Genomic DNA, 14,127 nt, shown 5'->3' with positions numbered 1-14,127 from the left:
CAATAACAACACAATAATTGTGGGGGACCTCAACACTGGATAGGTCAACCAGACTGAAACCCAACAAGAATATACTAGACCTGAGGAGAGAAATGGAAGAAAGAGGTCTAGTGGATATATATAGGACACTCCATCCCCAGAAACCTGGATACACATTCTACTCCAATGTACATGGGACATTCTTCAGGATAGACTACATGCTGGCACATAAAACATACCTCCATAATATCAAGAGGATAGAAATTTTGCAGACTACCTTCGCGGACCACAAGGCTCGGAAATTATTTGTGAATTCCAAAGGGAAACAGAAGAAAAACTTTAACACCTGGAGTTAAACAGCCTCATACTGAATAACCAGTGGGTCCGAGATGAAATCAAGGAGGAAATCAAAAGGTTCCTGGAAACAAATGATAATAAAGACACAAACTATCAGAACTTATGGGACACAGAAAAAGAAGTACTGAGAAGAAAATATATGGAAGCATATACCCTGCTCGTGGATTGGCAGGATTAACATCATCAAAATTGCAATACTCCCCAAAGTATTGTACAGATTTAATGCAATACCTCTAAAGATACCCATGACATTCTTCAAAGAAGTGGATCAGGCACTTTTGAAATTCATTTGGAACAATAAACACACTATAATAGCTAAAGCAATAATCGGGAAAAAGAATATGGGATGAATTACTTTCCCCAACTTTAAACTGTACTACAAAGCAATAGTTATCAAAACAGCATGGTATTGGAATAAGGACAGGCCCTCAGATCAGTGGAATAGATTTGAATACTCAGAGAATGTTCCCCAGACATACAATCACCTAATTTTTGATAAAGGAGCAAGAAATCCTAAATGGAGCAAAGAAAGCCTCTTCAAGAAGTGGTGTTGGCACAACTGTCTAGCCACTTGCAAAAAATTGAACATAGACCCTAAGCTAACATCATGTACGAAGGTTAAATCCAAATGGATGAAAGACCTCGATATCAGACCCGAAACCATAAGATATATAGAACAACATGTAGGTAAAACACTCCAGGACATTGAGACTACAGGCATCTTCAAGGAGGAAACTGTACTCTCCAAGCAAGTGAAAGCAGAGATTAACAGATGGGAATATATTAAACTGAGAAGCTTCTGCACCTCAAAAGAAATAGCGCCCAGTATACAAGAGCCCCCCACAGAGTGGGAGAAACTATTCACCCAATACCCATCAGACAAGGGGCTAATCTCCAAAATATACAAGGCACTGACAGAAATTTACAAGAAAAAAACCATCTAATCCATCAAAAAATGGGGAGAAGAAATGGACAGACACTTTGACAAAGAAGAAATACAAATGGCCAAAAGACACATGAAAAAATGCTCCACATCATTAATCAGCAGGGAGATGCAAATCAAGACAACTATGAGGTACCACCTCACACACGAGAATGGCACACATCACAAAGAATAAGAATAAAGTGTTGGCAGGGATGTGGAGAGAAAGGAACTCTTATCCACTGCTGGTGGGAATGCCATCTAGTTCAACCTTTATGGAAATCAATATGGAGATTCCTCCAAAAACTGGAAATCAATCTCCCATACGACCCAGTTATACCACTCCTAGGAATAAACCGTAGGAAGACAAAAATACAATACAAAACTCCCTTCCTTAAACCTATATTCATTGCAGCACTATTTACCATAGCAAGACTCTGGAAACAGCCAAAATACCCTTCAACAGATGAATGGCTGAAGAAACTGTGGTACATATACACAATTGAATATTATGCAGCTGTCAGGAGAGATGAAGTCATGAAATTTTCCTATACATGGATATACATGGAATCTATTTTGCTGAGTGAAATAATTCAGAGAGAGAGAGAAAGACACAGAATGGTCTCACTCATCTACGAGTTTTAAGAAAAATGAAAGACATTCTTGCAATAATAACTTTCAGACACAAAAGAGAAAGGAGCTGGAAGTTACAGCTCACCTCATGAAGCTCACCATAAACAGGGATGAGTTTAGTTAGAGAATAACTACGTTTTGAACTATCCTAATAATGAGAATGTACGAGGGAAATAGAAAGCCTGTCTAGAGTACAGGCGGGGGTTGGGTGGGGAGGAGGGAGATTTGGGACATTGGTGATGGGAATGTTGCACTGGTGATGGGTGGTATTCTTTACATGACTGAAACCCAAACACAATCATGTACGTAATAAAGTTTTTTTAAATAAAAAAAAGAATTAATAGTATCTTAAGAAATATGATAGTATCTTGAGTCTTTACATTTTGAGTATACAGTCACCTCCACCTCTATACCACTGCTGCAGCGCACTGCAACTATAGAAATGAAAAGTGTTGTGTCCTCAGGTGCAACTGGGAATACATATTGTTTGCTTATGCACTATGTACCTAAAATATTACTGTGAAAGATTTGTAATTTACTTTGGTAAAAATAAAAATTATTTAATTATTAAAAAAAAGATATATAGCACATTGGTAGGGCAGCAGACCCAGGACAGATAGTGGTTAGAATATCGGCATTCCATATGGTCTCCCATGCTTGCCAGGAGCAATTACTAAGGAAGAGTCAGGAACTCATACCCTGAGTACCACCGAGTGTGATCCCAAAACAAACAAAACTAAACAGAAAAGTGAGATGTAGAAGGATTTTTTTTTCATAGCAAGGGGCCATATAAAATTGGGAATGTCTGACCAGAGTCACTGGAGTTTCATTTTTCACTCTCATCAATTGCAACTGAGTACCAGGGGTTCCACCTCAATCATCCAACTACCTAATTACTATGAGAGCCTGTAATACTTCCTAAGTACTCCCTCTTCTTTTATAAATAGCCTAAACATTCTCACAGTTTGACTGAATATGTTAGTGGAAGTTTATTTTCAAGACACATTGGCTCAGAATCATAATTCATCTATTGCACTTAGTAAACAATGGTATGGGCACAAAACACTCTATATTAAAATTTTTTGTTGGGCATGACTTGGAGATCTAGTTTTAATACCTGACAGTGCAAAACAAATGAACATAAAACATTTTCTTTTTTTTTTTTTTTTTGGTTTTTGGGCCACACCCGGCGATGCTCAGGGGTGACTCCTGGCTGTCTGCTCAGAAATAGCTCCTGGCAGGCACGGGGGACCATATGGGACACCGGGATTCGAACCAACTACCTTTGGTCCTGGATCGGCTGCTTGCAAGGCAAATGCCACTGTGCTATCTCTCCGGGCCCAACATAAAACATTTTCATTGTTGTTGTTGGAATGCTTTACTTTCCACAGAACAAAAACTAGAAAAACAGAAACAAAAACAAAAAATCTGATATACAATTAGTCACAATATGGTCAAGTTTTCTGCCTATACACAAAAGTATTTTCTAAAGGTGTCTTTTTTTTTTTTGTAGCAACCAGGTCCAGTTACCTCAAAATTCAAATAAATTTGAAAGTCTGTTGTATAATTTCCCAGAAATTTCTGACTCTCCTATTAGAGCTCTAAATATTGGCAATTAATTAAAACAGTCTGTGATGGCCACAGCAACTGTTATTGCTGAAACCTCTATAACCACTGTGGTTTCATGGTTTGGCCAAGTCCTGACGTCCACCACCAGGAGGGTCAAAGCTTCTCCCTTCAAATTTTCTTCTTTTATGGATCCAAACTTTTAAGGCTGATTATCTAATTGCCAGAATCACAGTATTTTTACCATCTCCAAAATTTATTTCATCATTACCAAACCATCCTTATTGCCATCATATTCTCTACCACTATCGTTATCACCAAAGCCATTCTGACCACTAAAGCTTCCTCCTTTTTCATGGTGGTCATTCCCACCATGAATTTTCTCCATGACCAATTTCCTCCACCAAAATTTCTCCCATGACCAATGCCAATGTTCCCAGAACCACTTATCTTCTTTGACAGGGTAAAATACAAGCCATCTCTTGGCTTTCATTGCATGACTAGTCACAGTGTAGTTAACATATTTTTTACAATCTTATCTACAAAATTGTGGTCATCCAAAGTTACAAAAGCAAAGCCTCTCTTCAGTTTGGAAAACTCCTAAGAACAAAAAGTTTTTTGAAGGGCCAGACCGATGGAGTCAGCATGCTGCTGACCCAGGATAGACCACGGTTCGATCCCCAGCGTCCCATATGGTCCCCCAAGCTAGGAGCAATTCCTGAGTGCACAGTTAGTAGTAACCCCTGAGCATTACCGGATGTGGCACCCCCCCAAAAAAAACCCAAAAGTTTTATGAAAACACACATATACACATATGCCTAACTATTTCACTTAATTTACTATTATTTTTTGCCACAATATTTGTTTCAGAGTCATATAAATACATACTGAAATAGTAATAGAAAAGTGATTTTTTTCTATTGCTAGCATGAATGCTTATCCTAAAATAGCTCCTTGAAGAAAGTGAATAACAGGATAACTGTAAATATTTCTAAATGTTTTGAAGAGTTACATACACAAAATCCCTATAATTAGAGAAATATTAATAAAAATAAGAGGACTAGTGAGATAATATTTTGTGCTTGCCTTATACACAGTTGGGGTTCAATCCCTGGTACCACATATTGCCCCTTGAGCATTGCAAATAGTGATTCCTGAGTGAAAAACCATTGATAGGCCTTGAACATGACCCCAAAACACAAAGATAATTAAGAGAACAAAGTAATTATATATATTTTTTGTTTTGGGGGGCCACACCCAGCAGTGCTCAGAGGTTACTCCTGGCTGTCTGCTCAGAAATAGCTCCTGGTAGGCACAGGGGGACCATATGGGACACTGGGATTCGAACTAACCACCTTAGGTCCTGGATCGGCTGCTTGCAAGACAAATACCGCTGTGCTATCTCTCTGGGCCCAGTAATTATATTTTTGACCATCAATAAAATCTCAAGATATCTTTCAACCAAAAATGATATTGCTTTCTCTGAGTTATATTTGAAAATTCCTTTTAAAGTATAAAAGACTTTTTCTATACAAGGAAATCTACTAAACTAAACTACTGTTACTAAATTAAAATCTCATTAGGTACAGTTTTTTTTAAACTAAGTCTCAAACTGGATATTATGCTTTGCAAGAAGTGTTCTGGGTTTAGACCCTGATACCACATGATCTCCTGAACTCTGCTTTGGAGCAACCTCAGGCACAGAGCTGGGAGTAGCTTCCAGAGTAGTACTGGGTGTGGCCCCAAAGCAAAACTAGTCATATGATCCTGTTTCAACTTCTCTGTTATTCTACTTTCTATATTTTTTCTTTTTTGTTTGTTTGTTTGTTTTGGGGGAGGGCCACACTCAGTGACACTCAGGATAATCCTGGCTATGCGCTCAGAAATTGCTCCTGGCTTGGGGGACCATGTGAAACACCAGGGGATTGAACCGCTGTCTGTTCTAGGTTAGCACATGCAAGGCAAATGCCCTACCACTTGCACCACTGCTCCGCCTCTGTAAATTTTTTGTGTGTGGAGGGCAAAGGTATTGGGCACACCTGGAGATGCTCAAAGGTTACTCATGACTCTATACTCAGAAAATACTCCAAGTTGTGCTCAGGGGGCCACTGATGGGATGCTGAGGATCAAACTTAGGTTGACTGGTTGACTATATGCATGACAAATGCGCTAATTGCTGTAGGATACTCTGGCTTCAGAATCTCTATATCTTTTTTTTTTTTTTTTTTTTTGGTTTTTGGTCCACACCCGGCGATGCTCAGGGGTTACTCCTGGCTGTCTGCTCAGAAATAGCTCCTGGCAGGCACGGGGGACCATATGGGACACTGGGATTCGAACCAATCACCTTTGGTCCTGGATAGGCTGCTTGCAAGGCAAATGCTGCTGTGCTATCTCTCCGGGCCCCAGAATCTCTATATCTTAAGTTTACTGAAGATACTTTGTTCCCAAAATATCTGAGTTGCTTAATTTTTCCCTAACAATATAATGAGAAATTTCTGTCACAATTAAAATACTCTCTTTTTTTTTCCACTTCTGTTTTTTATTCTGTGCCCTAGAGATACCTTACTAAAAACTGGTATCTGACACAATAGAAAGATACTTGTAGAATCTAATATTCTGGTGACTGTACTAAGGTTGACAATTATAAACATGTCAAACTCTTTAAGTAGTAATGTTTACATCCTAATTAATATAGAACATTGGTCCAATAATGTAAAAATATAGAGAACAGCAGCTGGAAATTTATCTCATTCAATGTTCAGAGATAAAAGGGTAAACCATCCATTCCATTTTATCTGTAGACAAAGTCCTTTTGTTCATATTGAAATATGATGACAATTAAGTTCTGGCATTTTGTCAAGTTACTGGATGAAAAGGATGCTGAAGGCCATCACTATACAGCACACTGCTACATAAGGACTCTTTTGTTCACTAATTCAAGCACACTTCCAAAATATGCCCAACAATCCAGTTTTATTTCTGTCCAGGATGCTGGGTGTTAAGGATTGGATATAAGCACGGGTACATATTAACAGCAAGATTACTGTCAACAGGCTCTGAAAATTGAAAATAGCAGACATAGTGAGGCCGGCGAAGAAAAAAAAAGTATTCAAATTATTTAGCTAGAAACAAAAGGTCACAGAATAAAGTAAAAAAGTTAAAAAGGGTTAAAATAATTCTGTATTTATAGAATACAAATTTTTGTTTAATCATTGCCCTCAACCTATAACACAATGAAGGTGAATCTGCAACAAGTGAGAATCTGTGCTGCCTGCCAACATGACCATACCACTGTTTCAACAAGTGAAGAGATAGCGCTCAAGACTCCAGCCCGCACTGACTAGACATCAGTTCCAGCTATGCTCAGAGATGTTGACATTCTGCATATAAAAATAGAATGTTGATAAAAGTATATTCTAGGAATTTATTTTGTAGGTAACTTTTTTTTATTAATAATATTTTAAATACCTTGGTTACAAACATGATTGTGGTTGGGTTTCAGTCATATAAGAGGACAACCCCCATCACCAGTGCAACATTCCCACCACCAATGTCCCAAATATCCCTCCTCCCCACCCCCGCCCCCACCTGTACTCTAGACAGGCTTTCTATTTTCCTCATACATTCTCATTGTTAGGATAGTTCGCAATGTAGTTATTTCTCTAACTAAACTCATCACTCTTTGTGGTGAGGTTCATGAAGTGGGCGGTAACTTCCAGCCCTTCTCTCTTTTGTCCCTGAAAATTATTGCAAGATTGTCTTTCATTTTTCTTAAAACCCATAGATGAGTGAAGACCATTCTGCATCTTTTTTTCTCTCTCTCTCTGACTTATTTCACTCAGCATAATCAGGATTTTTAAAATGTTTTCCTTCATATGCATATTTAATACTATGCCTCACCCATCCATCCTCTTTATTACGTATCCCATATGGACAAAAACATAATGATTAATAAGACTTTGCTTTGGTTTCAAGGAGCTTGCAGTCTCACAACACACTAATCATTCCTTTATTAGTGTGTGGAGCTTATGAGAGGGAACATAATTGACTGGAGGTGGGGAGAGTCTACTGTAGAGAAGAGGTAGCATGTGAACATGAGTAAGAATACTTTAGACACACGAACATACAAAGACATAAGTCTGAGATGTTCATTATAACAGGTCCATGGCTAAAGTCTGGGACACATTGGATAGGAACTCAGGTTGAAATGATAATCAAGTAGTAGTGATGGATGGGCTATAGAATAGCATTTTTCAACACCAATCTATCAGCTCCACAGATATAGGAAGGTAGAAAACCACTGGTCTCCTGCCTTGGTTAAGATTGCTGGTTCATGGGTTAGTATGCAGAACAGGTGCCAGCCCATACGTGTAAAAAGGTTGAAGAATACTAGTATAAGCAATCAAGTTTTCTAAACATGGTTAACAATTTGAATTATAAAGTCAAAAGTAAATTTAAAAAATGACCAAAGAGGAGAATAGGGAGTTAAATGCAATTTTTTCCATTAAGCTGACACAGGTTCCATCCCTGGCAGCATATATGGTTCACTGAGCACTGCCATGAGTGATCCCTAAGCACAGAACCAGGTCTCAGCCCTGAGCACAGTGTGTGAGAGGGTGTGGCCCTCTCATTCCCCGCAAAAAAGTGGAAATATATGTTATGGTGAGATTAGGACCTTCTCTAGGGCTGGAGAAGGGATGGGGTAAAGTGATTAAGCTGTAAAACAGGTTGAGTTTTTTTTTCCCCTTGTGGTATGCAGGATGAGGTAAATAATCACTCAGAGTGTAGCCAAGGGCAACATACCATATGTGAAGGAAAGAGGCATCCAACATGAGAGCACTGGGGAAATATAAAAGGTGGTGGAAATAAAAGAAGTAGTCAATGAAACAGATGGCAAAGGTCTTGGGACTGGAAGAGAGCTGAAAGAGTTCGAGTGAAGCCTTTGTGTATAGTAACACTCATTTCAATACTCAGTCCACACTGTCCACATCATAAGATCTCTGGAGCAGTGTAGAGTTAACCCCATAAGAGTAGAGCTGAGAACCCCCACCTAAAAAAATAATATGGACAAGAACAAAACCAGATCAGGCACTTAGCACAGAACATTGGTTTCCCTACATAGATGGACATGGAAACTATTATGCTGAGTGAAATAAGTCAGAGGGACACAGAATAGTTTACTAGGAATAGTTTACTATTTTGTGTCGATGGGTTTTAAGAAAAATAAAAGACATTATTGTAATAATGCCCAGAAATACGAGAGATGAGGGCTGGAAGGATTGGCCCACAACATGAAGCTTATCACAAAGACTGGAGAGTGTAGTTAGAGAAATAACTACACTAACAACTATCATTACAAAGTTAATGAGTGAGAGAAGTATAATGCCTGTCTCAAATATAGGCAGGGGATGAAGGAGGATGGAACTGGGGATATTGGTGGTGGCAATGTTGCGCTGAAACCCAACTACAAACATGTTTGCAATCATGGTGCTTAAATAAAAATATTATTTAAAAAATAGAATATTGCTCTCTCAAGGTAAAGAAAAAGAATGCTTCCAAAAGCAAAGGAGGAAACAAAAGCCAAAAACCACTGTGAAGTAATGAAAAGTGAGGACTATCACTCATCTTTAGAAACATAAGGCTCGCTTCCACCTCAGGAATTGTATTTCTACTCCTCTCTCCTTAGAATGTTCTTGTTTTCTTCCCACAGGCAGTCATGTAGCTTACTCCTCCTCAACTCCTTCAGATCTTTCCTTAAAAGTCATCTCTTCCTTAAATGTGTCCTCAGTCATTCAATCTAAAATAGCAAGCTTCTCCACTGAGAAACTACTTCTATTTTGTAACTTACTTTTAGTCTTTACACTTGCCAGTATCAAATCCATTCTCATTCTCATTATTTCTCTCTCAATATTTTTTTTATCTAAGTAGAAGAAAAGGAAACCTGTAAAATGGCTTAAAGTCCTACAAAGTAAAAAATGACTTTGTTTCTGTTGAAGATCAACTCTACACTTGTTATGAAGTTGCATGATCGCTGTATGAGAATTACAGAGAAAAGCAGAGAGAGATAAGAAAAAGGTATATGCTTGATATTTAATGTTTCTAATAAAGGGCAAGCATCTGTCTAGAAAAAATACTTTTTTTGAGTAAGGAAATGCTAAAACTTAAGCAGTTCTGTAAGTACATACAGTGACCAAAGTAGTTCACTTGAACTTAGAGAGAGAGATAAGCTAACAAAGAATCAAAAATAACGGGGGAGGGGGGTGCAGACTGATAGCACAGCAGTAGAACATTTGCCTTGCACACGGCTGACTCAGGACAGACCTTGGTTTGATCCTGGAGTCCCATTTGGTCCCCTGAACCAGGAGCAATTTCTGAGCACAAAGCCAGGATTAACCCCTGAGAGTCACATGGTGTTGCCCCAAAAGCAAAATAAAAATAAAATAAAATAAAAAAAAATGAAATAAACAAACAAACAAAGAAACAAAGACAGAAACAAAGAGACAGAGTTGATACGAGGTCCCCAAACAACTAAGAAGGGTGCTTCTAGGATATGAGTAAAAATTTTGCACCAGGATAAAGAGTAGAAATTTGGGCCAAAGTAAACTGTAAAGTATCCATTCATTTAATAAATACTGAACAGCTAGATACTATTCCAGCTACTTAGATGCCATGGTGGAAAAGTACACCCAAACTCTTCTGTTCTCAAACCAACTACATGCTACTGATTTCAACAACTCATCTGCCGGTCCTAAGGGGCATTCGTTCATCCCCTTACAGAGTAGTCTATAGCAGGTGGTTGGTGTTGTTCCAAGACAGTGACTGACACAGTGAGCTTAGTCAAGAAGGTCATAGGGGAGAGAGAGCTTCCAAAGAGTCTGTGAGTAGAAAATAGTGAGGGGCCAAGTGAACCTTCCTCTATTGCAGAAATTCGCAAACTTATCTGCTCTACTGTTCCCTAATAAGAAAATATTATTTTTTTATTTGTAACTTTTCTGGAAATCTTTAAGCAAATGTACAGAAAGTTTCTGAGTTCCTACCATACCCTGATTATTTCAGTGTACCCCCAGGAGGGTGAGACACTATTGACTGTCTCAAGCACTTGGGCTTGGTCAACCTTCCTACCAGGTCTGCCTTCACTGTGCAGAGCTAACATGTTCTTTACAGCACATGACCCCAGTTCCTCATAGCCAGTGGCCTCCACTCACACTCATCTTTCCCTTTGATGTTCTTCTTACACACACACACACACACACACACACACACACACACACACACCTGAATCTGAAACACTCTCCAGCATTCATTCCAAAATGTCACAAAAAATCTGTTATTGAAATAAGTTTAAAAAAAGTAAAATTTAATTTTTTAACAATCCTATACAATGGAAACAAGGTTCTAGGTGGGGCATCACTTTCAATTTTTCATTGTCATGTGATTTCTGATAAAAAGATATAGGTGTATAATGTGTACCAAGTAAGTGCCCTTGGCCACAGGTAGTTCAAAACAATCATCAGATGTGGTAATGGTAAAGAAAACAATATGGTTAGAACATATTATTGTAGTTTGTACTATCCAGTGCCAAAGGATTCAAAGAGGAAGAAAAAAAAACGTTTGATGGATCTTAGCACAATAGTGAGGGAGAATAAACAACAGGGGGGTGTCAAATCTGGCAACAGGTGAATCCCCTAGGAGATTAAAGACTAAGAAAGGGGCTGGGAAGGTGGCGGTAGAGGTAAGGTGTCTGCCTTGCAAGCACTAGCGTAGGACGGGATCGCAGTTCGATCCCCCGGCGTCCCATATGGTCCCCCCAAGCCAGGGGCAATTTCTGAGCGCATAGCCAGGAGTAACCCCTGAGCATCAAATGGGTGTGGCCCCAAAACCAAAAAAAAAATACTAAGAAAGAGCAGTCCCCTAAATATAAAATACAGAGTCCAATTAAGCATGTTAACTCTCAAACCCAGTGATATTTGGGAGAAAGGCTGATCAAAGACTTTCACCACCCTGAAACTAAGATGAGCACATTAGACAGGAGAAACAGATGTGTGCTATTGCCAGTGGGTAACAGGTAGGCAGAAATCAAATCAATCAGAACAGATGTGTAAGATAAGATGGAAAGAAAAAATAACATAACCTGGTAAAAAGTGAAGTTTTTTCAATCATGAGGCACAAGAATTATAAATTCTGAGTGCTTTCTGGAGCTCCCTCTAATGTCAATATTTGGAGAATTTATTTTAGGAGGGAAAGATATTCAATGGATCATTTTGTACATGACCTCTGACACTCAATTTGCTGAACGTAAAGTACTCCCTTACAACATGAAGTAGAACTATTCCAGGTAGATGATAGGGTAAAACTATAGTAAATCAAAATAGAGAGCTCACAATACAGTGAATGCTGCAAAATTCTTATCTATCAAAGGCCTAAATAGGCACGGACCGTACTGATAGACTTAAATTCTAGCAGTTTACTTGGCCATCTGGGCAACATTAGTCACACACAGCAGTCTCCATTCCAACCTCCATAACAGTAATCTTAAAAAAAAAAAAAATCTAGGGGTGTTTATTTTTTCTTCTTTGCTTCTACTTAAAGGTTAGTATATATATATATATATATATATATATATATATATATATATATATATATATATATATATATATATATATATATACTATTTCAAGTCATAGAATCGCCACTTCTAATAGCTATACTATTCATCCCTGAGAAAACTAATTAGCACTATTCTCAAGTAAAACTTACTTCTGACTTTATTTTGCAAGAAGGCAACTCTTTTCCTGAATAATCTCAGTTACTTCCAAAATACTTCTATAAAATAAGGATTAAACACCCCCCACCACAGATTATAAACCAAAGTTCAGAGAGACTTAAGCTGTCCAAGTTTATAAAAATATCACATGGATAGAGCTAGGATTTGAGACCCAGATACAGCTGATTGCAAAGGTTGTGTTCTTTCCATCATCACACATGTAATTTTAAAATAGCTTGGTGGGAGTACCACGAACTGGTAGAGGCATACAATGGTGGATGATTATGAGGCTTGTTATGACACCCTACTATTACCCTAAACAAGGGCATTTCCCCCAATTTCCTCTTTCCTTTTCACCCATCCCTTGGTACGTTCAAGTCCACCTGGATTTCACTAGACCTTCCCCCTGCTGATTGATTTGTACTGAGAAATAAACTATTTCAGTCTGGCTTGTGCACAGGAACACCACGAGGTGAAAAGCAAAGTAAGTCCATGATTCTCCCCTGACTGGCTTAGTTTATTAATTCTTCATGGCTACATGCTTCAGACCCATTCACCTGGGGTTAAAAATACGGGTGATTTACAATATGGGATGATTTTACAGAGGTTGACTAAGAGACTCATTTCCAACAACAAAAGAGCTCTTTGTCTTTTTTAAAGCCAGTTTCATGGCATTCCCATTGGTTTACAATACTAAAGCATTTCAAGAGTATAGTTTCCTTTCTTTCCTATTGCGTCCACCACCAAAGTTCCAGTGTCACCAGTATCAAAATGATCACCTCTGCTACTATCTTTACCCCTTCCCTCTAGAAACTAATCACCATAAATTATCCCTTCTGCCCTTGCCCATCTCTACTCACTGTCAACAACAGAATCTAAGTTATTTTTGTGTCACATTCTGCAGTTGAATTGCTTTGGTTATTTATAGTTTATTCAGGAGTGAAATTATCTTTTATTTCCAGGCTTATTTTGCTTAGCAATACCACCTCAAGTTCTACCTATGTTGTTTGGAAAAGCATGACTTCCTCTATTATAATGACTTGGTAACACTCCATTTAGTGTGTGTATATATATATATATATCACAATACTTATGTATATATCACAATACTTATCAAAATTACTTTATCCATTCTAGCAGTTCTTGGTTTAAAATATCCTATCCTATATTTTCATTATGAAGTTGATCTTACATAATATTCCTCATGAATTCTGTGTGCATGATACTTATTTATCCATTTTCAACTACACAGCCATTCAGTCAGTAGTATAAGCCATTTGTAGGAATAGAGTGATCATAGAATATGGAGTTGAACTACTGCCCAAGTTTGTATTTTTGGTATTTCTTTTTCCATGAGCTTCTATCTTTTCATTAGGATGGTTTTCCCTGGTATTTCTCTTAATTCCCTTCATTTTTCTTTGAAGTGATTTGATTCCAAACTTCTATTTTATGGCTACCATGAGGTTTTTAACCAGTATCTAGGTCAAAGGAGCTTTTAGAATAGTACTGATTGTGCCTATTTAGACTAAACAAATTCATCCTATTTTTCTTCCTCTTTGATGCCTAGTTTTATTTTTTGTTTATGTTTTTGATGTTACTATTTATCACCATAAATGTGAGTGATATAATACATAATGATAAATGTGATCATTAGTAATATGTAAATATAAGTTATCACTATAAATTATACTTATGTACTTGTGTTTTTTACCATTTCTTACAATGCTGTTCTAGTGGTGGTAAACTGCATTTGCTTTAATCTATTGAGGAAAACCTTATCAATTATATTAGAATGATAAATTTTGCAGAGTAAAGTATTTTTGACTAAAATTTTTTGGTTTAGGATTATGAATATGTCACTCTACTTACATCTACCTTGAAGTTTCTGCAGAAAAAATATATAGTC

General features: G+C 37.8%; 1 protein-coding gene and 1 pseudogene across 1 annotated transcript in view; both read right to left on the bottom strand.

The window, feature by feature from the left end:
* The window catches only part of CRYBG3 (crystallin beta-gamma domain containing 3), a 137,173-nt gene that overhangs the window by 90,368 nt on the left and 32,678 nt on the right, over window positions 1-14,127 (bottom strand). The window lies entirely within an intron of this gene.
* On the bottom strand, window positions 5,975-6,547 carry LOC126025960 (protein kish-A-like; annotated as a pseudogene).

This window comes from Suncus etruscus, chromosome 13 (genome assembly GCF_024139225.1).
Source record: "Suncus etruscus isolate mSunEtr1 chromosome 13, mSunEtr1.pri.cur, whole genome shotgun sequence".
Classification (NCBI taxonomy): Eukaryota; Metazoa; Chordata; class Mammalia; order Eulipotyphla; family Soricidae; genus Suncus; species Suncus etruscus.
Note: the sequence above shows the minus strand (reverse complement) of the source record. Positions and strands in the feature narration are given on the sequence as shown.